The 27,158-nt window shown below is 44.7% G+C and overlaps 1 pseudogene; it reads right to left on the reverse strand.

Moving 5' to 3' along the window:
* Nucleotides 1-1,271: 1,271 nt before the first annotated feature.
* Nucleotides 1,272-27,158, reverse strand: LOC100734605 (olfactory receptor 2J1-like; annotated as a pseudogene).

The raw sequence follows: 27,158 nt of genomic DNA on the forward strand, positions 1-27,158 counted from the left end.
AATTGCATAGATAGTTGCTGAAAGAGAGACACTGTTTTTCTTGTTTTCACCTAGTCTTAGACATAATTACTAATGGTTGCATCATAATCTCTTTAGGGAGTAAATCATTTATTTCCCTTTTGTCTCTTGAACATTTAGGTTATTTCCACGTTTCTATTTTCATGCATGATGCTGTGATAGATTGGTTTGTTTAGTAAGTTTCTGAATCTAGAATAATTTCCTTAAAGTAGATTTGGCAAAAAAGGCTTTGTAATACAGTCTTTCCCAAATCTCAAGCTATAGCTGACTCAATTCAAGTAAGATTTCGCATTCATTTCAGGGAATAGTTTCCAATCAGTGTTCAAGCCTGAGTGAGGTCTTTGAGTTCAGCTTCTCCAGTTGTGTGATTCTCTAAGACACATACTGTTGCCACATTTTATTTATATATGTATATGTGTGTGTATATATATTATATATATATATATATATATAGAGAGAGAGAGAGAGAGAGAGAGAGAGACTAAGCAAAATCTATAAAAATTTTTTGAATCATTTCCTAAAGTACAGTATGTTATATAATGCTGTAACTGCCCAAACATATCTCCTCCTCCTCTCTCTCTCTTTCTCTCTGTCACACACACACACCCTTGAGAATTATGAGCCATGTATAGACATCTTTCTTGAAAACAGATGTACAAGGGAAGTTCTCTCTTTTAATCCTGAGGTTTTAATGCAACAGCTCCACAAAACTCAGTCATAAAAAGATATATAACAATATCTTTTTCCTGAGCCAATTGGTATCCATTCAAACTTCATTAAAGCAGTGGCAAAATAGCAACTGTCCTGTCACCTCATGCCCAGTGTTTCTTGGCTGAGCATGAGAAGTTAGTGGAGTTGATCGGTGTCTGCAGCTGCGTGAAGCACCCCTGTTTTAGTGTGGAGTCTCTGATGTCAAATACACACTCTCTCAATGCACTTAGAGAATTGCACCTTTTATCTTTTCTTTTCCTTGGTACTGGGAATCTAACTCAGAACATCAAGCTTGCCAGGCAGGCACTTCTGCCTCTGAGCTACCTCCCCGGCCCTTTACCTGTCATTCCAGCATGGCCACTAAACGTGTGTCGGTGAGGCTGGGTGGAATCATGGCTGCTAAGATGCTCTCTAAACTGCAATTCTCTGCACACAGCATCATGTTTATTTTTCCTTCAAAAGTACAGTTGCTCTTGCTTACAAAAACCCATGGCCTAATGTGGAGGATGTTCCCCCTTCTCCAGCATGGTCACTCCCAGGACTCAGCAGAGCAGGGTGCCAGCCTTGAGCCTCCTCTGCCGGGCAAGCTGGACCTCGCTGCTCTGGAAGCTGTAGATGAATGGGTTGAGCACCAGAACCAAGATGGTGCAGAATACGGATACTCTCTGACCACCGACCTCCCTGATGGGGCTGTGGGGCTGGACATAGGTGGACACCTCAGTGCACTGGGAGATGGGAATGGCCAGAAAGTGGGAGGTCCACGTGGAGAGGGTCTTGTCATGCTTTGCAGCCCTCCTGATGGCTTCTGGGACTGAGCCATCAGAGGTGAGGATGACCAAGGTGGGCAGGAAGGTATCTGGGGTGGAGTAGGCATAGAGGACCATTTCTACTGTGTCTGTGTGGGTGTGGGTAAGGCGTAGGAGGGCCAAGATGTCACAGAAATAGTGTACCACCCCAGGAGGACCTCAAAAGGGAAGTGCAAAGACGTTCCCGATCTGGATGGTGGAGGTGGCACCACCAGCTGTGTAGGAGGTGGCCGCTAGCTGGAGACAGGTCCCTCTGGCCATCATGGAGCCATTATGGAGGGGTTGGCGATGGCTATGAAGTGGTCGTAGACCATGGAGGCCAACAGGGGCTCTCAGTGGTCACATGCATCACAAAGGTCAGCGGGACCATGCAGCCCTTGAAAGAGATGGACTTGTCCAAGGTCAGCAAGTTGTCCAGGAGCATGGGTATGACCACAGAAGGGTAGCAAATGTCGAGAAAGGAGAGGACACTGAGGAAGAAGGACATGGGGCAGTGGAGACAGGTGTCGGTGCTGAGGGCTGCCATTTCCAGGTTTCCAGCCACCGTCACCCTGTAGACCAGCAGCAAGGCCTGGAAGAGCAGCTCCTGCAGATGTGGGTGGTGGAAGGGTCCCAGCAGGATGAACCTGGTGGTGGGGGTGTGGCTGCCACTGGCCAGGACTAGCTCCCGGGTGTCATCTACAGAGGGGACAGGTGATCTTCACCCAGATCATCCTTCCTGCGCATGCTGCCGCCACTGAGCCAGTGAAATGAGGGTGACCAGTGGCCCTCAGGGCCTTACATCCAAAGCCAGAGCCAAAGGTCAGCCTGTAGTGGCGGGGATGTGGGCAGCAGTACTAGGAAAACTTAGCCTTAATCATCATCTGGACACCAACAAGTGTGTCCCCTTGCTCAGCTCTGTCTATAACCTTAGTGTCCTCATCTGTGAAATGAAGAGAATACATCTGCTTCTTAGGGACACTGTGTGGCCCAGGTGAAAAGAGAGTGTAAAATATTTGAGTATCTGGGACGCAGTAAGTGATCAATAAATCTGAGGCATCTCCCCAGTCACTTGTGTCTCTGTATATTTGCTTGTTCGTTTTCTTGAGACAGCGTCTCACGTTGTAGTGCAGGCTGGCCTTGAACTTGCTATGTAGCCCAGCTGGTTTCAGATGCTCTGTCACTCTCCTGCCTCAGCCTCCCGAGTGCTGGTATTACAGGTGTGCATCACCACACCTGGCTTACAGCACTCTTTGACACTTATTTCATTCTGCCATTTTCTTTAAGAATTAAGATAGCATCTGGACACCACAAAACTCACCTTTTAATGAAGTGTGAGTTCAGGGGTTGTTTATTCACAAGGCTGTGTGTTCACTCTCTCTATTTCATTCCAAAACATTTTTGACACTTGAGAAAGAAAACTCTATGCTTTTGAGTGGTTAGTTTCCCTTCTTTGCTATTCCCAGCTTCTGACCCATTAATTCACTTTCTGTCTGCATAGATTTGCCAGTTTTGGGCCTTTGATATAAAAAAAATTCATATACTACGCGGCCTTCCGTGCATGGCTTCCTCCATCCCTGTGCCAGAGGTGTCACTCTGCCATGCACTGAAGGGTCCTCCAGGCACCCCTCCCCAACCCAGATCACAGCCTCTGGTCCACAGCCAGTGTGCAGAGCCAGTTGACTGTGAGATTAGTGGTGGTGTACTTGTTTGTCTTCTGGGATGTTAGTTCATCAGAGGACTGGAAGTGCCCGGAGATTCATCCTTCCCCCATGTCTTCTGGTCTTTTCTGCTCCCCTTGGGCGATGTGGGTGGCCTTCAAAATGAGTCCAGGAAACCCTGTCCAGCTGGTCCTGTGTTCCTGAGCAGAGCCACTCAGAGAAGCCTCACTGGGCGGACGGATGAAGCTGCTTTTGAGTTCCAGCTCTGGAACCCCCGACGATTCCTCTGTTTCTGGGCCTCTGACCCTCATCAGCTAAGGCCCGGTGCAGCGGCATAGCTATCTGGGGGGAGTGCATCTCCTCTGGGCTTCCTGCCTCCGTGTGGGTCTTGGTGCCCCTGGAAGAGCGTGTGCACAAAAGAGAGTCTATGCCTGATCATGACATGCAGTTTTAGAGGGGCTCTGTCCAGCCCCAAAAGATCCAAGTGCCACAGCCAATCCCAGCAGGTCACCTCTGGCCAATGCTCAGTACATGAGACAGAAGTCCTGAGAAGCCTTGTTAAGAGAAACGGGGATGGAAGGGGTTCTGTGACCGTGATGCCACTGGATTCACCGACTGCTTAGTTACGCCAAGAGTCATGTGACAAGACGCCATCCAAAATCTTCTTAATACTTTATCATCTAGGAATTTGAAAAGATTCTCTCTCTTTCGCTGAAAGGTTTCCATCAGACCTTAAAGGATTTTATAGGCAGTGATTGCAGTCATTTACCTTCTGGACACCAGCTTCTCAGATTATATCTTGTAGTGCTGTTTTAGGAGACTGTGTACCCAGCACAGCACCTTCTGGGGGTTCAGGAGGGGTTTCTTTTTAGAAGTGGAGAAAGAGCAGCTGCAGAGGGCGGAGGAGGAAGAGCACAGTGTCTCCATCGCAGGTGTCACATCAAGGACATGGGTTTTAGGGAGGAGTAGAGAGAGACGCTGCCAAGCTTCTGGAAACCCATTCTCTTCAAAGGGTCCTGCCTGGGCGCCCTTGGGAGAATTGTCACTCATCCCCAAGGACACAGGATTCTGGCTGGGAGAATTAGTCAGCCGCTGTGGCTGCAGGACCACCCTCCCTGTTTGCTCCTTTCCCTTGAGCTGGGCTTGGGGTTCTGTGGGTGTTGGATTTTCCACACCCTCAGCAGCCCAACTCTCTACACTGCAAAGATCTGATTCTGTGACTCGTGTCAGGCTTGCTGGCTGAGTCCAGCACAGGATTCCTGCCTGAGGCTTTACCCAGCTGGGTCAGCGCCTGAGCCCCAGTTCCCTGCCCGGGGACCCAAGTATCACTTCTGTTTGCTCCTTCTTTTCTCATTTTCTGGGGTTTTTAGCTCTGTGCAAATCCAAATCTCTGCACATCTCTGATGCATGAGGAGTTCTTTTGCTCTCATTTGCTCTGATGGGTGACAGTCACCCACGGAGATGCACAGTCACATGCACCTTGGCGTCACAGGCAGTGCTTTTTTCGGGTTGAATCCCACATCCTAGCAGAGGATGAGTTTCCTGCTTCCTGCATCCACTCCCCTCCACTGTTCTCCCCATCCAGGGTCATGTTCCTCCTAACCCTCTGCTGTTCCCATCCGAAATCCAGACGGTCCTTCGGAGGCAGAGGTGCACAGAATCTTCAGTGTGGTGAAGCCTTATGGATGTAGAAGGGCTGAACACGGTGAGATGTGCTTAAATACAAAAATATGTTACAGTAAAAGGCAGATTGTCATAAATCCTCTTCCAAACATCCCCTCACCCTCATCCATCTTCTTGGGGCTCTCTGAAGCAGTTCTGCAAGTCCTCTTTTGTGAGTGTCTTTAGGGAATGTGATTTAAAAAATACAGTGAATGCTGCTGGTGTGGGATCCAACAGAAAGGCAGTGTCCTAAAAAGATTATGGAGCATCCTCATCCATCTTGGTCACTGGATCTGGCTCCTGGTGACTTCTGGCTCTTCCCCAGAGTCAAAATGACAGAGAAAGAGGAGCATTTGGAATTGGTTTAGGACATAGAGGCAGCCAGGAGGGTACAGCTAAAGACACTTCGACTTCCTCACTGCTTTGGAAGGGGGTGAGAGTGATGGGAGGAGTGTGGGAAGTGAGCGGGAGGGTTCCCAGGGCAATGGACCACCACGTGGCTTTCATGGGAACAGATGTTTAAGAACATAAACATTCCTTAAGTGTTGTGGTCGCACCTTGTAGCCTGGTCGGCTGTGAGCAACCTCCAGCTTCACTGCATAGATCTTGCAAAGCCTTTCTAGTTAGACCTCCCTACCCAACTGCATTCTCGTTTGGTGAGCAGTTAACCTAGGGGTTAACCACTCTCCAGGCGGATGCACTTAGAACTGTTTAAGAGTCCGTGCCAATGTGTTTAAGACTCTTTCCCCTCACCATTTTTTAAAAGCTTCTGTGTCACATTATACAACCCTTTTGATGGCAGAGACTGTTTTAAGTCATACAACAAGCAAGTATTTGGACAGCTATTCTCATTCAACTGTATTTGAATGGTTGCAATTGTTCAAAAATATCCGAGTGGTTAGATATTCAAACTATTTAAATAACCACTGTCCAGCTTGGCATGAGCTTGGTCCCCTTCCCTTTTGAAAAAGATCTATCTCCCTGTTTCTTTCTTTCGTTTTTGAGTCAGGGTCTTACAATGCAGTTTAAGTTGGCCTTAAGCTCATGTTGTAACCCAGGCTGGTCTCAAACTCATAGTGATCCTCCTGCCTCAACCTCCCAAGTGCTGGGACTACAGGCATGCACCACCATGCCTGGCTTTGTTTTTAACCATCTTTCATTTCACTCTGTAATTATTTATACTTTGGTTTTCTTAGAGAAACCATGTAATATTTAAGCTCTTAAATTATGGGCTCAAGGTGCATTCATTTTCCTATGGCTGAGTCACATTTAGCCTTCTTTATAGCAGAATAGTACTCCATGGTTTATAAATAAGACAGAGAGAGAGAAGGAGAAGGAGAGAGGGAGAGAGAGAGAGAGAGAGAGAGAGAGAGAGAGAGAGAGAGAGAGAGAGAAAGAGAACTGCTTTAAAATAATCTGCCTGAGAGGAATGATAAGATAAAGCTAGAAGTTGGCTGTAAGTTGATTCTTGAGGCTCAGTGATAAGTCCACGGGAGTTAATTTACTGTACTGTCTGCTTCTGCATAGATTTAAAGCTCTTTTTTCCAGTGCTGGTGAGCCAGGCCTCCAGCTTCGCATTTGCAACTTTTAATAATAAGCACTGGAACAGCACCGAAAAATAACAAGTTGACACAATTTCATCAGACTAAAGTCTTTGGACTTGGTATTGGGCTTAAGGAAATTTGTCAATGGAATGGGAAGTGCCCTGTTTTTTCAGGGTTTGTCTTTCAGGAGAGAGAGCTGCTGTTGAAGGAGTTGTGGTTCCCTGGACTCTGCAGCTGACGGGTTTCAGATGCAAACCTTTCATCTCTGTCCTCTGGATTCTGGTCCATGAATCCTTGCACAATCCGTTCATCCTGTGAATGGCCTTGGCCAATAGTTTAGGGTAAATGAATGCACAGAATTCCCTGTCAAACCCTAACAAGATGTGTAGGCAATTTATTGCTTCTGTTTTACATTTTTTTAAACATTGAAAACACATAATTTGATAATTTCTACTCTCATAGGCTTGATGACACAGAAGAAATGGAAAGATTCTTAGAAACATACAAACTACCACAGCTGGTCAGGAAGATGCAAAACTGCTGAATGACCCAGTTTCTATTAATGAAATTGAAAATGTAATTAAGTCCTTACCTACAAAGAAGAGCCCAGGCCCAGACGGATTCACTGCAGAATTCTACGAGAAATACAAAGAAGATCTAATGCGGACACTCCTCAAACTCTTCAATGAAATCGAAAGGGAAGCAATCCTTCCTAAGTCATTCCTGGAAGCAAATGTTACTCTAGTACCAAAACCTGAGAAAGACCCAACTAAAAAAGAGAACTATAGTCCAATATATTTGCATATATTGGCAAATAGTATGCAGCAAATCATCAAGAAGATTATACACCATGACCAAGTGGGATAATCCCAGGAATATAGGGATGGTTCAACATACATAAATCAATAAATGTAATCTACCATGTCAATAGAGCCAAAAATAAGAATCAATGATCATTTCAATAGATGCAGAAAAAGCTTTTGATAAGGTCCAACACTCAATCATGATAAGAACCTTACAGAGAATTGGAATAGATGGCCTTCACCTCAATATGATAAAGACCATCTATGACAAACCAACAGCCAGCATCATATTAAATGGCCAAAAACTTAAAGCCTTTACCTGAAAATCAGGTACAAGACAAGGATGTCCATTATCACCATTCCTGTACAACATAGTACTGGAAATACTAGCCAGAGCAATTAGACAAGAGAGAGAAATAAAAGGGATAAAGATAGGAAAAGAAGTTAAATTATCATTATTTGCAGATGACATGATACTCTACATAGAAGATCCCTCAAACTCCATTGAAAGACTTCTAGATATAAGAAATGAAATCAGTAATATAGCTGGATACAAAATCAGCACGTAAAAATGAATAGCATTCTTATACACTAACAACAAGATCACTGAGAGAGAAATAAGTGAAGCCACACCCTTCACACTATCATCCAAAAAACCGAAATATTTAGGAATTATTCTCACAAAAGAAGTAAAAGGGAAAATTATAATACCCTGAAAAAGAAATAGAAGAGGACCTCAGAAATTGGAAAGACATCACTTTTCATGGATAGGAAGAATACATATTGTGAAAATAGCCATTCTCCCAAAATTGTTATACAGATTCAATGCAATCCCAATCAAAATACCACTAGCATATCTTATAGATCTAGAGAAATCACTCCTAAAATTCATCTGGAACCAGAAGAGACCTAGAATAGCAAAGGCAGTTCTAAGCAACAAAGGCAAGGCAGGAGGCATCATAATCCCTGACTTGAAAAATTATACTATAAAGCTCCTATAAAAAATCAACATGATACCGGAATAAAAACAGACCTGAAGATCAATGGAATAGATCAGAAGATACAACTACAACTACAAACACACTCAGCCACCTTATCTTTGACAAAGGGGCCAAACATGTTCATTGGAAGAACGACAGACTCTTTAACAAATGGTGCTGGAAACATTGGCTCTCCATACGCCGAAAACTAAAACTAGACCCATGCCTATCACCATGTACTGAACTAAAGTCTAAATGGATCAAAGAGTTAAATATTAAAACAGAAACACTAAATCTGTTGGAAGACAAAGTAGATAAAAATCTTGAAGACATAGGGGTAGGTAGAGAATTCATGAATAGGAATCAAACCACATGGGAAATACTTCCCAGAATCAATAACTGGGATCATGTCCTATTAAAGAATTTCTGCATGTTAAAAGAAATCTCCAGCATAGTGAAAACAAAATCTACAAATTGGGAAAAAAGCTTAGTGAAAGATCCCTCAAACAAAGGACTTTTGTCTAGAACATATAAAGAATTAAAAAAAAATCAGACCCCCAAAATTCAAAGACCCAATCCAAAAATGGGCATTTGAGGTGAATACACAGTTCTCAAATGAAGAAATACAAACAGCAAATAAATACATGAAAAAATGTTCATCATCATTAGTCATTAGGGAAATGTGAATTAAAACCACAATGAGATTCCATCTTACTCCAGAAAGAATGGTCAGGATCAAGAAAACTGCCAATAACAAATACTGGAGAGGCTGTGGGGAAAAAGAAACTCTCTTGCACTGTTGGTGGGAGTGTAGACTGGTGCAACCTTTGTGGAGGTCAGTGTGGAGATTTCTCAACAAGCTGAGATTGGAAGCCCCATTTGACCCAGCTATTCCACTTCTGGGCATATTCCCAGAAGAACTGAAAACATCATACCACAGTGATATACGTGCACCTATGTTTATAGCAGCACAATTTGTAATAGCCAAATCTTGGAAACAACCTGAGTGCCCATTAACTGAGGAATGGATAAAACAGTTGTGGTATTTTTATACAATGGAGTACTACTCAGCTATAAAGAATGATCACATTGAGATATTTTAAAATAAATGAATGCAACTTGAGACCATACTCATAAGTGAAATAAATCAAACTCACATGTATAAATACTGTATACTCTCCCTAGTGTAAGAAATGGTAAGAATACATAAGATTTTATGGTAATCATGGTTCCCCATTACACCACTTTGAAGTCTTGAAATGTTTTCATTCATTGGTTGGAATGGTTTTATTCTGTTTTGTTTGATTTTATTATGTGTGATGGTATGAACAGCTATTTTGAAGAAAACAAGACATTATGGCAGCCATTGCTGATTTAATACCATCTTGCTTTGAAGTCCTACTATGCTTTTGTTTTCCTATTTCCATTGGTTCTATCATGTTGTGTCTTATTGGATTTTAATATGTGTGACAGTATAAACAAACTTTTTATGGAAAATGAGATAATATAGTAGCCATTGTTTGTTTTGTGTTATATGGTTCTGAATGCCCTGTAATACTTTCATTCTCTTGAATGGTTTTACACTATTTTGTTATGTTTGATAGTATTGTATGTGAAGGTATGCTCAACTATTTCAAAGAAAGAGACATTATGGTAGCTACTATTAATATCCGGTTGTCTTGTTGTGAAGTGCTGTGTTGCTTACATTGTTCTGTTCTGATTTGCTTTGTTATGTCCTCTTTTGTTTTATTCTATTTAAAATAAAAAATAAAATTTAAAACCTAAAAATTAATATAATAAATGGCCACATACACTATCTGCCATTTGACTTAATAAATGTGAGTAGTTTGTTATATAGTGTTTGAATAAATATATATTGTTATGTATTTTTTTATTTTATAGAAAAAATATAACAAAATTTCATAACAATATAGTAGAAGGGTAGCCATAGTTAATACATTGCATTTTTTATCTTTAAAGTAGTTATTCAGAGTATAAGACATGTGTATAAAAATTCTCTAGACATTATTAGCACAAATCTTTCTTTTCAATGAACTAAGAGGAGCTGGTAGTATACCTATCTTGTATTTTTTCCTTTTCCCCTCCTTACTTGACCCTGTCTCCCATCCTGGTTCCTTTTTTCCCCTGTTGAACAGTTTCTTCCTATTTCTCAATATCAGTGTGTAATTTGGACCTTATTTACTCTTTCAGTTTCTCACACTAGGCAGGAAATTCAATTTTGCCTATATTTAAAGAAATTTTGATTAGTGTATATTTGTAGTACATCATAGTTACATTCATGTTGGGGAATTGGTGTGTGGGTGTAACATCAGAAAAGCATGTTTGTTTTATTTTAAAGAAAATAAAACCAAGCAAAATAAAACAGAATAAAGCCAATCAAAACAAACCAGTGTAAGTGACACAGGACTTCAAAAGAATAGGAAATCAACAATGGCTACCATAATGCCTCTTGTATTCAAAACAGCTGTAAATACCTTCAGACATGGTAAAAATCAAACAGAAGAGAAGAGAATCAATGAAAATCAAACAATGAATGCAATAAAGGACTTCAAAACAAGAGAATAATGAATCCAAAATGGCTACCATAATATATCTTGTTACCTTTGAACAGCTGTCCATGCCAGCTATAATAAAATCAAACAAAACAAAATAGAATAAAGCCCCCTCCCAAAAAAAACACAATGAAAATGATGCAGAACTTCAAAACAAGATGATAGGGAACTGACAATGGGTTCCACCTTCAGAAGGAGATCCCTCATAGTTGCTACATTGTATTGCTGTCCTCTGAATAGATGACCAGACTACCAGCTTTAGACCTGCAAAGTCAGTGAAACACTAAACACTACAAGCTTTGAACTGTACATTACTTCGTCAGCTATCATCACAGCCGGTGTTTCTCCACATCAGCTGGTCAATTACAGTGGGCGGGGTCTCTTCTTGTTTCCCAGCTGTGGGCCAGAAGGTGAGTATCTGGCTTTCCCCTCAGCAGCCCTCACATGGCACCAATTTGCAGGGTGGGTGTGCTTCTTGGGCTCAGCCTGAGTGCCAATCTGAATAAAGAAAACGTGGTGGTGTAAACAGTGGGATAAAAAGAATGGCTACAAATCTGCTGGGATGGAGCCCATTGATCTATGTCACCAATATGCACTCATTCAAAAAATGTGGGACAAGGAAATACAGTCCTGTGATTTACAGTCGCACAGATGAACGTGGGGGACATTGTTTTAAGTGAAATAAGCAGGCACGGAAAGATCAACACATTCTCTTCTCCTGCAGTCCACAAATCCAGAAATGCATATTTTTTTAATAAGGGCAATAACACATTCTAGGTAGCTGAAGTTCTGTATTCTACCCCATTCCATCCTCTCTTCCTCGAGAGACAACTATTGTAATAAATTTGGCTTGAATTCTTTAGACTGAGAAGGCATAGTAAAAAGAATTCAAAGGTGCCCCATGCAAAAAAAAGGAACATGTAGCTGAGTTTATTCACTTTGTCAACAAGTGAAACAATAAAAAGTTAATCTGGTTCCAAAACTTTTTTTTTTTTTTTTAATCGGTACTGGGGATCAAACTCACAACTGCCTGCTTGCAAGGCAGGCGCTTATGCCACTGAGCTAAATCCCCAGCCCCAGGTTCCAAACCTTTTACAGGGATGGGTATTCTCAAGAAAATTAGTAAAGGAAAGTTAAGAGTAGGATTGCTGCATTTGGTGACTAGGTGGTTCTTGTCTTATTATATGACAATAAACCATATGCTTTAGGAATGTTTGTTATACAAGACAAATTATTTACATCTCCTCTAGACAAAAATCTGTAAGTTAATATGCAATTTCATTAAGTCTGAGGCATAGCAGTAACAGGGAGTCAAACCTGGTAGACCCTCCTAAACAATCCTCGGATGGTTTATTAACTTCCCGACATATGACACTGGAAGTGCATGCTGCTTCCCTTCCCCCATTTTTTCTAAATTTACAATAATTTTTCTTAGCAAGTCTATATTCTTACATTTTTCTACAGATCTGAATCCATAAATAATAACACTAGTGAACATATTTATTTTTGCTTTTTGGTACCGGGGACTGAACTCACCACCACACGCTTGCAAGGCAGGCGCTTATGCCACTGAGCTAAATCCCTGGCCCCTGAACATTTATTTGTGCCAAGCACTATGTTACAGGTTTTACATATACTAAGTGCACTTAATCCCTGCATAGTATTACGTACTATTACTATTTTCATTTTACAGATGAAAGCAAGATGCAGACAAATTTAGGAAATTCCCTGAGGGTGTACAGCTGGAAAGTGGCAGGGCAGATTCCATCCCAGACCGCACATGTTACACTGCAATTTGTTCTTTTGCTTTCTACACTATATTTTGAAGAACGCTCCAGGATTCATTCATTTTAGCTGTGCATTTCCCCAATGGGGTTCTGTGCACTCCATGTGCAAAAGTTGATTTACTTGTTTCTCTGTTGGATGACACAAATTGTCTTGAGCACCTTTTATAGTTTTAAATGAATCGACAGAAAAAATTGTATCTATTTATCTTCATGCATTACCTTGCATAAGTAGCATTCTGTGGAGCGAATGCTAAATATACTTAGCATTTTTGAGAATACTGTATTAACTCTGTCCCCATACTGCAGAGTAGTCACCTGTTCTTCCTCTCCAACTGTGTCTACCCCCTTTGATAAATAGCTTCCCTTCCCTCCACCCACTCCATCTTCCGATAACTGCTATTTTATTCTCCACTTCTGTGAAACTGATTTTTTATATTTTTCATGTGAGTGAGCTCATGTAGTGCTGATCTTTCTGTGCCTGCTTATTTCACTTAAAACAATGTCCCCCACGTTCATCTATGCGACTGTAAATCACAGGACTGCATTTCCTTGTCCCACATTTTTTGAATGAGTGCATATTGGTCACATAGATCAATGGGCTCCATCCCAGCAGATTTGTAGCCATTCTTTTTATCCCACTGTTTCCACCACCACGTTTTCTTTATTCAGATTGGCACTTAGGCTGAGCCCACACATTGGCTACTGTACACAGTGCTGCAATAACCATGGGGGTGCAGATGTCTCTTTTCCACACTGATTTCACTTCCTTTGAGTTATACCTGGCAGGGGCCCTGCCGGATCGTGTGATGGTTCTGTGTTTATTGGTGAAGCTTCCATGCTCCTTCCCATAACGTCAGCACTGGTTTACATTCCCACCAGCAATGTAAGGTTCTGTTTTTCCATATTATCAACACTTATCTTTTGGGGATCCCCATGCTGATAGGAGTGAGGTGAGGTCTCATTGTGCTTTTGATTTCTATCCTCCTGAAAATTAGTGATGTTGAGTATGTTTTTCAGAGATTGTGCTTTTTGGGCACTTGTATATCTTCTTGTGAGAAATTGTATTTAGGTCAGAGTGTGTGACTTGTGCTTGAGTTGGGTGGATTTCTTTTTATTTGGGGGGGGATTCACCTCTGTCAGACAGTGTGTAGTTTGAAAATATTTTCTCCCATTCTGTCTATCTCTTCATTATCGATCCTTTCCTTTGTTGTGCAGAAGCTTTTTAGTTTAATGAATCCCATTTACCTATTTTGTTTTTTGTTGTCTGTGAGGTCATATTTTAAAAAATCATTTCCCAGACCAAGGTCATGGAGCTACACCCTATGTTTTTCCTAGTAGCTCCATAATTTGACATCTTATATTTAAGTCTTTAGTCTATTTTGAGTTGATTTTTATGTATGCTGAGACAGAAGTCTAATTTCATTTGTCTACATGTGGGTATACAGTTTCCCCAAAGTCATCTGTTGAACAGAGTGTCTTCTCCCCATTGTGTGTTCTTGGAATCTTTGTTGAAAATTGTTTGGCTGTAAAACTGCACTCTTAGTCTTTCCCACTGGTCTTTATGTGTATTTCATGCCAGTATCATTCTGTTTTGGTGACTATAGCTTTGTAGCGTCTTTGGAAGTCAGGGAGTATGTTGCCTTTAGCTTTGTTTTTCTTCTTCCCCTCAAGATTTTACTTACTGTGGGTCTTTTATGAGTACATAAAAATTGTAAGATTTACAAAGATTTCTGTTATTGATAAGGATTGCATTGAATCTGTGAATGACTTTGGGAAATTTTGTTACTACAGTGTGCCATGAATATTCTTGGATGTGTCACCTTGTACAAGTATCTGAGGGTTTCCTTATATTGACTGCCTCAAAGTGGAATTACCACATTCTCTTTTTCACATTTAAGGGAACTAATGGGCCCTGCAGTGATCTTTCCCTTGCTCCTACCTGGCACTGAGGCGGGTACAGATAAAGCTGATAGGAGGCAGGTGATCTTCCTGTCTGTCCATTGGAAAGGACTGGTAGAGACCGAAGCAGACCCTTGTAACTGAGTCTGACTCATTTGATTCTTAAAAAGAAAAGATGTGTGGGCTGCTGTCAGACTGGGAACAGCCAGACACAAGCTTCTCTCTATCAGTCAGCCCTTTTGTGGACTGAGGGGAGAGAGAAGAAGGCCACACCGGGAAGCAAGCCCAGTCTGAGAACCAGTGCCATGTGCGAGCTGTAACCAGACTGGGAGCATTGGCTGGCAAACAAGAAGTACCAATCTCCCCCCCCCCGCCCCCCGCCAACCCCTGTCCCATAAGCGATCTGCTTATCTGGAGAAACACAGGCTGTGATGATAGCTATGGAGATGAAATGCAGTTGGATGCCTGTGGTGCTGTGGTGTTTCACTAACATTGCAGGTCAAGGGCCATGGTTTGATCATGGGTTCAGAGGATAGCAGTACACAGTGTGACATCGAGGGGGTCTTCTGAGGGTTGAACCACTGTTGACTCCTTATGGTCTTGTTTTGAAGTCCTATATCATTTCTGTTGTTTTGTTGGGTTGGGTTTTATTCTCTTTTGTTTTCTTTGATTATATCAAACCCAATGGCAGGAGCAGCTATTTCAAATACAGCAATATATATTATGGTAGCAATTTTGGATTTACTATAGACTTATTTTGAAGTCCTGTATTGCATTCATTGTCTTGTTTTTATTGTTTATATTCTGTTTGGTTCTGGTTTATTTTTACTATGTCTGAAGTTATCTGCAGCTATTTTGAAAACATCAAAAGACTTTATGGTGACTTATTGATTTCATAATGCTTTGAAATCCTGTATCACTTACACTGGTTTGTTTTGTTTGGTTTTATTTGTTTTATACTCTTTAAAATAAAAAAGACTGTCATTTAACTTTCAGAAAGGAAGATAATTAGTGTCGTGAGGAATTGGAGAAATTGGAAACCTGTTGCACTATTGAGGGATCATGTAAATAATGCAACTGCTGTTGAAAAAGGCGTGGTGGTTTCTCAAAAATTAAACATAGAATTAGCATAAGGTATGGAAATTCTGCTTACAGATATATTGCTCTCCTGCCCAGTTGAGAGCAGAGTGCATCAGTCTGCTGGGTCACCATAACAAACAATCACAACTTGTGATGCCTACATAATAGAATGCACTCCACCCCTGCTGTGGAGTCGAGGATGAGGTGGCTGAGCAGCAGATGGCTCCCCTGTCCCCATGTCTTCAGGCAGCTTTCCTCTCTGCACACCTGCTTCCTGCTGTCCTGTCTGTATGGGGCTGCCACTTACACAGACAGAGCCCATCCTGGAGACCTGGTCTACCTTCCTTAAAGTCGCTGTCTTTACCTGCACTAAGCTGGTGAGATGCTGGGAATTAGGACTTCATCATTCAAAGACGGAGATGACTCAGCCCATGACCCAGAAGCCCAGCAGGTGCGCAGTGACATCCTGAGCAGCCTCTTTAAAGCAGTGAAATGGGAACAACTCACTTCTCTGTGGCCAGAAGATGAGGTACTGAGATGTGCTATGCACACAGCGGGACCCATCTTACAAAACTGTGCCTAAAATGCATGGATTTACCATAACAGTCATATTTTAAATACATGTTAAAAGAAATATGTTAAGTCCCTGATGTATGAACATTCAAGTCTTGAACTTTCACAGATACCAGTGGACCTCGAGTTATGAATATTCATAGATGCTAGCACATCGTGGAAGCAGCTCGTGCATCTGCCAGATGCTGTCACGGTCATGCTGCTGTGTGCTTGCTGTACATTGTGACAGTGCCCAGCAACACAGGGTGCAGTCAGAGCCCTGGGTGTCTGGAAACGACAGGAAATGTAGTGGTGCTGTCAGGGTGTTCCAGGAAGGGCAAAGCAGTACCTATGGAAGAAAAGTGAAACCGATCAAGAGATTGGACTGAGGTGGAAAGATAGTAGCTCTTGCTTGTTCTTATAACGTGAACCATGTGACCACGGGCACAATTCTAAAGGGCAAGGGCAAAACCATGGTACCTGTAAAGTCTGCTATGCAGTGAGGCCCACAATCATAGTTGTGTACTTGTATCACAGTTGTGTATGACTCACTTTTTGAACTTATGAACAAATCCAATTTACCACATTCTCCTGGAGTGGAACTTGTTTAAAGGTTGGGGACTGACAGCATACAAATTTAAAAAATGAATTTGCTAACTTGTGTTTCACCCCAAACCCTCTTGTCAGTACTAACATGTTCTGGGAAATCACTTCAGTCAGGTGTAAATGCTGGCTCTGACATTGATGGGTAGTGTTGCCTTGGACAAACTGTTTACAATGATTGCTGTACAATGGATTGAAAATCTCCACCTCACAGGAAGTGTCTGGAGAACCAAATGAAAACCAGTCCTTGTGGTGCGTGTATTTGTATAATTCTCGGCACCTACTAAGCTCCCAAGGTATAAAAACATATTGAGTACGGACTGCACTAGAATTGCTGACTGTAACTTTGTTCGTGGAAACAAGGACAACAACAACAACAAAAAAAGAGTAATCTGTTTGATTGCGTTTCAGTAGAATATATTTTCCCTGGGTTGCTGGGTGCAGACTTTCCATTAGAGCCACTACTGAGGGCGGCTGAATTGTTGTGGAGACCGTCATTGGCGAGAAGGGAAAGAAGCCAGTCGGAGGCGGAATTGGGACAAGATGTCCTACCCAGACGCGGAGGAGGCAGAGGGAGGAGGAAGTGGGCAGCTGCTGTCCAGTCTCGAGGTGCTGAAATGATTCAACTCTGCAGACGGAGTTGTGAGAAATTCTGCCTGTGCACTTCTCTGCTTGCCAAGGATTGGGTCTCAGGTGTGCCTCCTCCTCACTGCCCTGCACAGTCTGTCTCCACCGCATTCTGCCTCCCACACCTCTCTCACTCAAACCTCTGCATCTCCCCGCGTGCCCTCCAGCTGGCTGTGGCTGACCTTTGTGCAAACGGTACTCATTGCGGCCAGCACTTGCGTCCATCCCAGGATGGTGCTGAGAGTGAGAAGCAGCTCTGGTGAGCTCTTGAAGGGTGGTTGGTTTCACAGCCTGCCTCCCCACAGTCATAAGCAGCCCCCACAGTGCACTGGATGACAGCCTCCAGGACCCAAGATGCTGAGAAGACAGCTTTTGGAAACAGGGTCCTGGCTGCTGCCTACTGCCTTGGAAATTTGTCAGTCTGTGTTGCCAGACTCAGTGTGGATGGCCCAGGGCTCTATCCAGCCAAACCATCACAAGTGAGACCTGGCTCGAACTTCTCCCTACTAGTTATTCCTCAAGCTTGCAACGCCCTTCTTTCTCCCAAATAAGATTTATCTTTCCTGCATTTGAATGTCTAATTTAAACATTCTTTTCTTCTAACCACCCCCACATGAAAGCAGTTATTTCTTTCTTTAGAAATCCTATGGCATTTTTGTTTTGGATGTGCCACTTAGCTCAGGGTTATAAACTTATTTTGCAGATTGTTAAACAAGTGATGGTCTTGTCTCTCCAGCAAACCTGTAGGCACCTTGGAAGGCAGGGTCCAAAGGGCTTGCATGTTCTCTGGTCCATAGGATTCCAAGTATACAGCAGGCTACATGGTGGGTGCTTAATAAATACTGATTGGTTGACTAATAAAAGAGAATGACTTTGGGAAATGAAAAAAACTCAAGCATGAAAATTGGAAAACTGGACAACAGTATCTCAGGAAGGGATCAGGACCAAAGAATGGGGTAGGTTGTTACATTTGTCCAGCATAGCCAAAAAAAGTACTGGGGATTGGAGCTGGGTGAAATCACAAAACACTGGATGGAGGGGATTCAGAGCCATCTACAAGAGGCCTTACAAATAACAGCTCAAGGGCCAGGGGTTTAGCTCAGCAGCACAAGTACCTGCTTGGCAAGTGTGAAGTCAGGGGCTTCTGTCTCTGATTCCACTTCCATGGAAATACAGACTCATGGGACTAGAAGGGACATTGGTGGTCACTCTGAAGGGTACAGGTCAATGGTTCATCTTTTGTGATGTGTCACCAGAGGGACCTCAGCTTTGGCACGTCTAGTCCTGAGAACTTCACAGAGACAAAACACTGGGTGGAATTTTCTTGGTTCAACAATTTAAAAAGCTTGATAACCTAGTATACACCCAGCATTTGGTGGGTGTGCTTGCTGGGGAGACCCAGATAACCTGTAGCTCTGTGGGTCCTGGGAAGTTGTGGGGAGATCCTTAAAACTTTTTTCAGGCTATGGCTCCATTATCTGCTCTCTCCTGCCTTTTCCTGTGGGGGCGATTCTTTTCTATGACTTTATTTTCCTGTCTTCTCCTTGTACCAGTTCTGGAGTCAGTGCCTTGGAAATACTGAGGTAAAGGAAGCTTTGCTCCCCACATCAAAGGTATGTAGACAAGCTAGAAGAAACCATAAAGAGTTTGTGTCCAGTTCTCATATATAAAAAGGGACACAAGGGGACAGAGTGGGGAAACTTTCACCCATGATGCAACAGATAGGGTGAGGTTAAAGGTCAGTGCTTTCACACAGTGGGCTCCAGGAGACTATTCACAATGACCCACATGCGAATATGTAAAACAGGAGGGGGGGGCGTGGGTGTCTATTTACATATGATTTGCATACACCCACTCAGCACTGTCTTCTCAGGTATTTCTCCAGTGTAAACGTCCCATTGCTTCCCTTGTTCGTCATTTTTAGTTTCCACTTTCTCTCTCCCTCTACCCACTCACTGTCTTTGGCCCAGATCTCCTGTGGCATGAAAGGAGAACAAGTATTCACAGAGCATTAAAATTAAACTTCAGACAGCTGTGTTTCTCTGACCACAAGGCGCTGCTTAAGGAGTCGCCCCTGTGAGGTGGGGCCCTTGGCTGCTGTGTGCCTCCTGCTGCCTGGGGCGGGGCTGGGGGGGGCGGCTGCTCAGTATGCAAGTGGGGCTGGGTTGCCGCTTTGTTGTTTTGAGCTACACTTTGGGACACACAGTCTGGCAGGGTTTTAACACAAGAACTCATTTCCTGCTGGCAGGGACTTATTCTTCACATTATCTCTCTAGCACTGAGTTGAGCAGGAGATGCATGGTTGGCTGTCCTGTGTACTTGATGAATGCACGAACGTATGAAACTTACAAAAAGCTTGCTAGCCCTAGGTAAGGGTATAAGGGCCAAATACCCATTATCTACAGAATGGATCGCCTCTAGAGAAACAGTGATATTTCATGCTTTAGGAAACATTACAGGCATTCTCTCGGTTGATCGCTATTATAGGATTCTGGAGTAGATATTTCCTGGGAAGGGACTATGTAAAGTCTAAAGTGCTATACAAGTAAGCTATGTTTTACTTTTGGCATAATTAATGGAGTAATTCATTTTTCATGCTCATAGAAAAAAATTCATTTCATATATGTATGTAATGTATTTTAGCTTTACCCATTCCTTGATACCTTTTTGGAATAACTTATTTTTTTAACAAACATTTCCAGTTCTAGAGTAGGTTTCTAAAAGGCAGAGTTACAAAAATGTCCTTAAAAACTTATTGTAATAATATATAAATAAATTTTTAAGAAAGCTTTTGCAATGAAGAGCTAAAGGGTTTGATTAGAGTCAGCTTAGACACAAGAGGGGGATTAATCATGAGTGCTTGGAAATGTCTTTATAGAGGGGGCTTCGGCTTTATGATGCATCCTTTCAGGAAGCTGAGCTCAGTTTCATCCTTTGCTCAGGGCTCAGTCACTTGTAACAGGCAGCAGGGAGGAGGCTTTTGGAGGTCAGAATAGTGAGTGGCACTGGAAGCAGTGGTCCCAGGGGGAAGAGAATGGATGTGCATTTTATAGCTGGGATTTGGGGATTTAATAGCCACAGCACGAGGAGCCTGGAGTGCAGCCTTGGGGTGGGCGGGATATTGAGCCTGACTTGTGGAGTGGTACAGCGAGCCACATACCCAGGTCTCCATGGGTACACAGTTAGGGCACTGGAAAACTGTGCAGGTGAGGGTTGAGGCTTTTCTGAGCTCAGCATGAGCCCTCTGTCGGCAGCCTTCCACCCAGGGGCACAGGCCATGTCTGCCTCCAGCTCCTGTAGTGCCTCCCTGAAGGCAAGCATCGCGTGTTGGGGCTGCAGAGTGGTGTCTGGAAAGGTGACCAGTGTGGAACTACACTGGGGAGCCTGAGCATTCCCCCTCAGGTGATCTCAGTGCAGTGCATTCTGTCTGTCCCCACCCTAAACCTTGTGGGCACTTGGGCCAGGACCAAGGGGAGGGCATGCTTTGTAACTGGAGACTTTTAGCCTCCATCTGGGTCCTCAGGCAGGACTGGGGCCTCTGCAAAGGGGCATCAACAGGGCATGGGGACTTCTCAGCCTAAGAGGGGTGTTCAGCTCCACTTTGTCAACCAGGAAATAGAAGGGGGTGAAAAGGCAGGGTTAGGGTGGGGAACGAAGGGCGCCCCTGCCTGGGGATTTGCAGCTTTCTTCCTGATGAGGGTTCTGCATGCAAGGGTTGAGATCCAAGTCTCTGAAATGGACAAGTGAGGCAAGCTGCTGGCTGTTTTGTTCACCATCCAGGAGTGGGTGTGGCCCTGGACGGGGCCAGGGCCATGGGAATCGGAATCTGGTTCTCTGTGTGGTCAGTACCATCAGTTTCTACATCCATGGAGCCCATGGCTGTGGGTTCAACCAACCACAGACGGAAAATAGTAGCAAAAAAGTCCTACCCTTGTGTGAACTGTTTTTTTTTTAATTTTATTTTGAAAGTATACAACAGAACAAGACAGAATAAAGCCAACTAAGATCGCACAGTGAAATTAGTACAGAACTTCACAGCAGGTTATCAGGATAACAGTAATAGGTATCACAGTATATTTTGTTATCTTTATAATAGTTGTTCTTTCCATCACATATGTCAAATTGAGATGAAATATAGAACACTATAGAACTTATCAAAGCAGAAATTGAATAGAGCAGTACCATTAATCAGAAAAGAGCAAAACAGTAATAAAAATATTTGCCTTCAAAGAGATGGTAGAAGGAAGTCCCCCTTATTTGCTATGGTCAACCTCCCAGGAGACGCTCAGATTTCTGGTTCCCATTTGTAATGGGCGGTGTGAGGGGGTGGGGAAGAGAAGGGGGATAGGGGAATTAGGGTATTTGACTCTAGGCGGTACATCAGTAGGTTCACTACTGCTTAGCAGGGAGGCATGCTGGTCCTAGGTTCCAACATGGTGTGGATCTCAGGAGCTGCTGCTGGTTCTCCCCCTGGAAGGGCTGGTGTCTGCCACACTGCCACCGATTACCAGGGAGGGGAGGTCTGTGTGAACTGTTTTAGCTGTCAGTAGTCCCTAAATGGAGAGGATAGCAACCCTTTACGTGAGGTTTACATGGCACTAGGTTCCATGTGCAAGCCAGAGATGCTTGAAAGTACGAGTGCCTTGGTTCAAGAACTTCACTCATCCCACGATTCTAGGGAAGGTGGTCACAGTGGTGTTCATCACCTGAGGTGGAATTCACGAACAAAAGCAAAATTTTGCCTGACCCTTCTGTTTGGGAACCAAATGGTTTGTGAACTGAGACATTACCATATAAGCAAGGACGTGTGTGGGTTTTTGAGCAAATACACGTTTTATAAAAAGGGCTGGAGAGTTCCTCTGTGAACTCTTATTCTTGGGGGTTCTGGGAGTGATGCCCAGGGACAGAGGGGCAGACCACATGTCATTGGAGACTGGATCGGGTCATTGTATTGTTAGGATCATGTCTCCAGAAATCCTTGGCTGTAGAAGGGCCAGACCTCGACTTCTGGTTCCAGTTGTCCAAGCACTAGAAATGTTTCTAGTCCAAAGTCAGATCAGCAGTAAGTGGGAGATCTACTTCAAGCATTGAAATCTGGGTATGCAAAAATACTGTTAACAATTTCATGACTCTAAAAAATATTATGTGAAGACCATATTTTAGGTATATTGACTTACATGGAAAAAAAATTTTTTTTAGTCTTTTTTTAGTCTTTTTGAGAAAGGGTCTTATTTTGCAGTTTAGGCTGGCTTGAGCTCACTTGGTAACCCAGGCTGGCCTCGAACTTGCAACGATCCTCCTGCCTCAGCCTCCTGAGGGCTGGGATCACAGGCATATGCCACCATGCCAGGCTTAAATAAGGTATTATGAAAATTAATTTTATTTTTTAGAAATACAGCTTTTAGAAAATGTGGACGTAACCTGTGTGGCCCATGTTGCTGGCTGATCCTGAGCATGTGTGTGCTGTTGCAGGAGTGGCCCCCAGTGCGTTACCCCTCTCGGTGGCCTCTTCAGGTCCTGGAGGTCTTCATTTCTTCAGCGCTGAGTTCACCTTTCTCACTCCATGCCCCTGATAGAGACCTGGGGGGCATTGGCTGGGATTTCTCAGAAGATGCAGCTGCAAGAGGAGAGGACTGAGGCTGCACCCCGCATCTGGCTGAAGAAGGGGAGGAGCGAGCCGGCCCACGGGGGCCAGCAGTGGGCTCTGACCCCAGGACTGTGGCATGGCCTCCCGGCTTCTGTGGTTGCTGCTGCCATGGGCAGACGCCAGGGGTGTGGCTGAACACTGCAGTACACACCAACCCATCCTTCATGTCCAGGAGCCACCAAATGCCAGCAGCGTTAGGCTCGGAGACTGTGCCCGCGACCTGGGGAAGGGGTACGGTGTGGGGCCCTGGCTGTCCCTGGGCAGGCATTAGAGGAAGACACTGGATCCCTGCCCCATCCCCCACTTGGGCTGCTCCCCAGTACTGGGACCCTGCAGGTGGAGCAGAGCGGGGAGGAGCTCTCCCTGCACTGGGCAGGCCGGGATGGCCCAGGGGCGGGGGTGAGGGGTGGGGATGGGGGACAGGGTGGGGTGGGGTGGGTGAGGCTCTGAGAGGCCGCAGGGCATGGAGATTCCCTGCCACGGCTTCTTTCTCTCCCCTCCTCCCTCCGCTGCTGTCCTGGCTCACTGACCACTTCCGGATCAGCCCAGCTCTGCTGCAGCAGGTGGCAGGATCCCGGCCTGGGAGAGGAAGGGTGGGCCAGCGCTTCTCCATGGAATGGGAATGGTGACCTTGTGCCTGAACTTCGTACAGAGCTCTGGCCCGGTGCTTGGCGTCTGGGGGGGCTCCGCCCTATGGCTCTCCAAGGACATTGCTCTGGGGAGTTTATCCTCTAGCTGATCCCCTACCCCACCAGGATGGTCTACAGAGAGGCAGAGGCAGAGGCAGGGATGAGGTGGGGGGGGCTGTCTAGAGCCGGCTCGGCAGGGAGCCTGTGCTCAGTACCCTCACACCTCCAGGAGCTGCATCCTTTAATTTTAGAATTGTGCTTTTCATTAGTACACGTTGCAGTGCACAATGATTACACACTCCCTGTGGAGTTGGCCCACCAACCTCACACATCTTAATTCCTTTTTTCATCCCCTTTCCCTTTCCTCCTTCTCCCTCATTTCTTAATCTCTCCCATCTGCAAAAGATGGGTCTCCCTGCTTCCCATCACCCATCTTTTATTTTGCTCGTTATTTATACGTTGGGTTTCTCATATCAGAGAAACCATCCACTGCTTAAGCTTGTGTGACTGATTTATTTCCATTAACACTATGGTCTCCACGTGCATCCATTTTCTTACAAGGGGCTCGAGTTTATCCTTCTTGATGGCACAGTAGTACTCCATGGTATGGAAATTCATCATCTTTAACCATCCTTCTGCTGATGGACAGATAGGCTGCTTCCAAGATTTAGTTACCAGTTGTGCTGCTAGAACAGGGAAGCGTGGGTCACTGTAATGTGATGCCTTTAACTCTTTCAGGAGATACCTAGTAAGGGAACAACTGAGACCAGTGGAATTTCTAGTGCTACTTGTTTTTTGGGAATCGAACTCACGACCTAGCACTTGCCAAGCAAGTGCTTATGCCGCTGAGCTAGATCCCTGTCTTTCTACCGCTACATTTTTGAGGACTCTCAGTCTGATTCCACAGTGGCTGTGTAGTTTATCGGCCATTTGCTCTTCCTCTTCTGAGAAGGGTCTGTTCATTTCGGTTGCCCATTTTGTTACTGTTTCTTTGATCTTGGGCACCTCCTACGTTTGAGTTCTTTGTATATTCTAGACATTACTCATCTACCCAAAAGCACTTCCCTGTTCTGCAGGCCGGCTCTTCACTCTGCAGGTTGTTTCCTTTGCTGTGCAGAAGCTTTTTAATTTGCTGTGAACCCATTTGTTGATTCTTGATATTATTTCTGGTGCAGCTGAGATCCTGTTCAGAGAGCTCTAGCCTATGCTGATGATTTCAAGAGTTTTAGCTATTTTACCTTTGGGCAGGTTAAGTGTTCCTGTTTTAACATTTAGATCCCTGATCCATTTGATTTTAGTTTACATGAGGGAAGATATTGTCTGGAGTAACGCTTTTGCTTGTGGATAGCCAGGTTTCTAGCAGCGTTTGTTGAGGTGCTGTCTCCCCTCTGGCATGAGGTTTTTGGCCCCTCTCTCACAGGTCAGATAGCTGGCACTGCCCACGCTTGTTTTTGAACCTTCTATTTTGTCCCATTGACCCATGAGTCTGTTTCTGTACTTCGGCCACATCCTGACACTGCCGTTTTCAAATGCTGTGGCCCCTTCCACTAAATGCGGGCAGCAGTGAATGAACTGTTCTTTAGGATTTGATGAGATAGGAGCAGCTGGGTGGAGCTGTCCCATCAGGGCGGCCGTGTGCTATGGTGGCATCTCCCGATAGCCATCTCTGTGGGAAAAGGCTCCTGAGTCCAGGAACCCATCAGGAGGGGAACGGTATCAGATTCCTGCCCACCTGTGGCCTCTTCTATCCCATGGCAAGAGCTATCACTTCTGGAGCATTTATTCCGTGCCACATTCTGCTCACCCTTTGCTGCAGTATCTCATTTAAACCAAACACCAAGCATTAATGGCACGTTCTCTCAGTTCCCAACACTGAGTCAAGGGCTGGGTGACTGAGTCATCAGAGTAGCACAAAGAGACCAATAGACTGAAGCTTTGGTGTTCTAGGTGCCCGGGTAAAGGGCGGGAAGACAGGATGGGCAGTGTGGCACAGTGGTGTGGAGAGAGAAATGGTTCCAGAGGCAGCTTGAGGCAGGGCTCAGAAGAGGCTGTGTGTCGGCTGGGACACAGACAGTCACCAGGCTAAAGGACAAGGGTGAGACCATCTCAGGCCAGGGCCAGACTTGCACAGAGCAGAGTTCTGGGCCAGCACACAGCCTGCTCTGGCCTGGGAGCCCTGGGTTGTAGCTCCAGGCGGGAGGGAGGGAAGGCTGGCTGACCCTGAAGACAGGTGTGGGCAGCCTGGCATGCAATAATCCCAGAGGCCAGAATGTGCCAAAGCTTGCAGATTCCAATGCTAACCAAAGTCCCTGACAAACTGTAAATGAACCAAAAGCAGAGCTTATTATTTTTTTTATACAGATGTGCTTTATTGTGGGGGGGGGGGTAGAGGAAAAGGGTCTCCTATTGAACCTATGGGGACACTCCTTACATTTGGAAAAGATGCCCCTCGTTACCTGTCATCCATTCAAACAGCATTTAAAAATTAAAACATTTTTATTAGCACATTTGCAGTACATACTGATCACATTCATTGCATGGAGTTGGTGCTTGTACATAACATATCTTAATTCGTTTTTGTCCTTTTCCCTTTCTCTCCTCCTCCATAGCTTGGTCCCACTCCAATTTCCTACATTTTTTTGTTTGTTTTGTTTTGTTCTCAGAGAGCCTCTGTGGGCTGGGCATTGTTCTGGGCACTGACCACCTGACCTGGAACACATGGGCCTCTCGGTTGGCCAGTGTTTTCTTAATTTGCCAGAGATGTGATTCTAATCAGTTTACCCTAGGAACAAGCTCCAGGCATGTAGGAGCAGGGCCAAAGGCTGGCTGGTGGCAGCTGGAGAGTCCGGGTGTCTTGCTGGGGCTCAGACCAGTGGTGTGGTTGCTCCAAGCACCACCCCAACAGACAGGGCTGTGGAGCTCTGCAGCGTGAGCTGCTAGCATCTGGCATTTTTCTCTTCCTGTATTGAAACTCTGACCTTCGGGGAACTGAGCAGTACGGAGAGGCAAGGTCTTGGACAGTGGACAGGTCAAAGGCAGAGACTGAGTGGACGGGCTCCCTAGGTGAATCCCTTGATCTTCTGCCCATGAGGATGGGGAGGCAGAGCCTGTGAACTAGGAAGGGGGTCCTTGCTGAATCCCAAGTCTGCTGGGCTCTGCATGTTGAGCTTCTCAGGCCTTGGAGCTGCGGGCAATGAATTTCTGTTGTGCGTGGGTCACCAGTTTCTGGCATTTTCCTGTAGCAGCCTGGATGACTAAGGCGAGATCTCAGTGCACGCTGATGTTAGGGTTAGGTGCTCCCTACTCACACGCATGAGGAGGGTACATAGGGTGCCAGTCTTGGGCCCTCTGCACCCCTGCTGCCCTGCTCAGGACAATGGGCAGGAAGGGCAGAGTGGCCAGTCTACTTGATGCATGTCCACGTCCACTCTCACCTTCCTCCTTGACTGCAGATGCCTGGACAGTCAAGGGGGATGGCTGTCCAGATAGCAGTTGTTCCTCAGTTTCCCTTGCAGCCATGTGGCTGCCACCTGACTCGGTGAGGGTGAGGAGAGGAGAATGACCACTACCAGCTGTGACCAGGAGGGCCACCCCCAT

This window comes from Cavia porcellus, unplaced genomic scaffold (assembly GCF_034190915.1).
Source record: "Cavia porcellus strain 051 isolate PalLab524CR breed Dunkin Hartley unplaced genomic scaffold, mCavPor4.1 scaffold_17, whole genome shotgun sequence".
Taxonomy (NCBI): domain Eukaryota; kingdom Metazoa; phylum Chordata; class Mammalia; order Rodentia; family Caviidae; genus Cavia; species Cavia porcellus.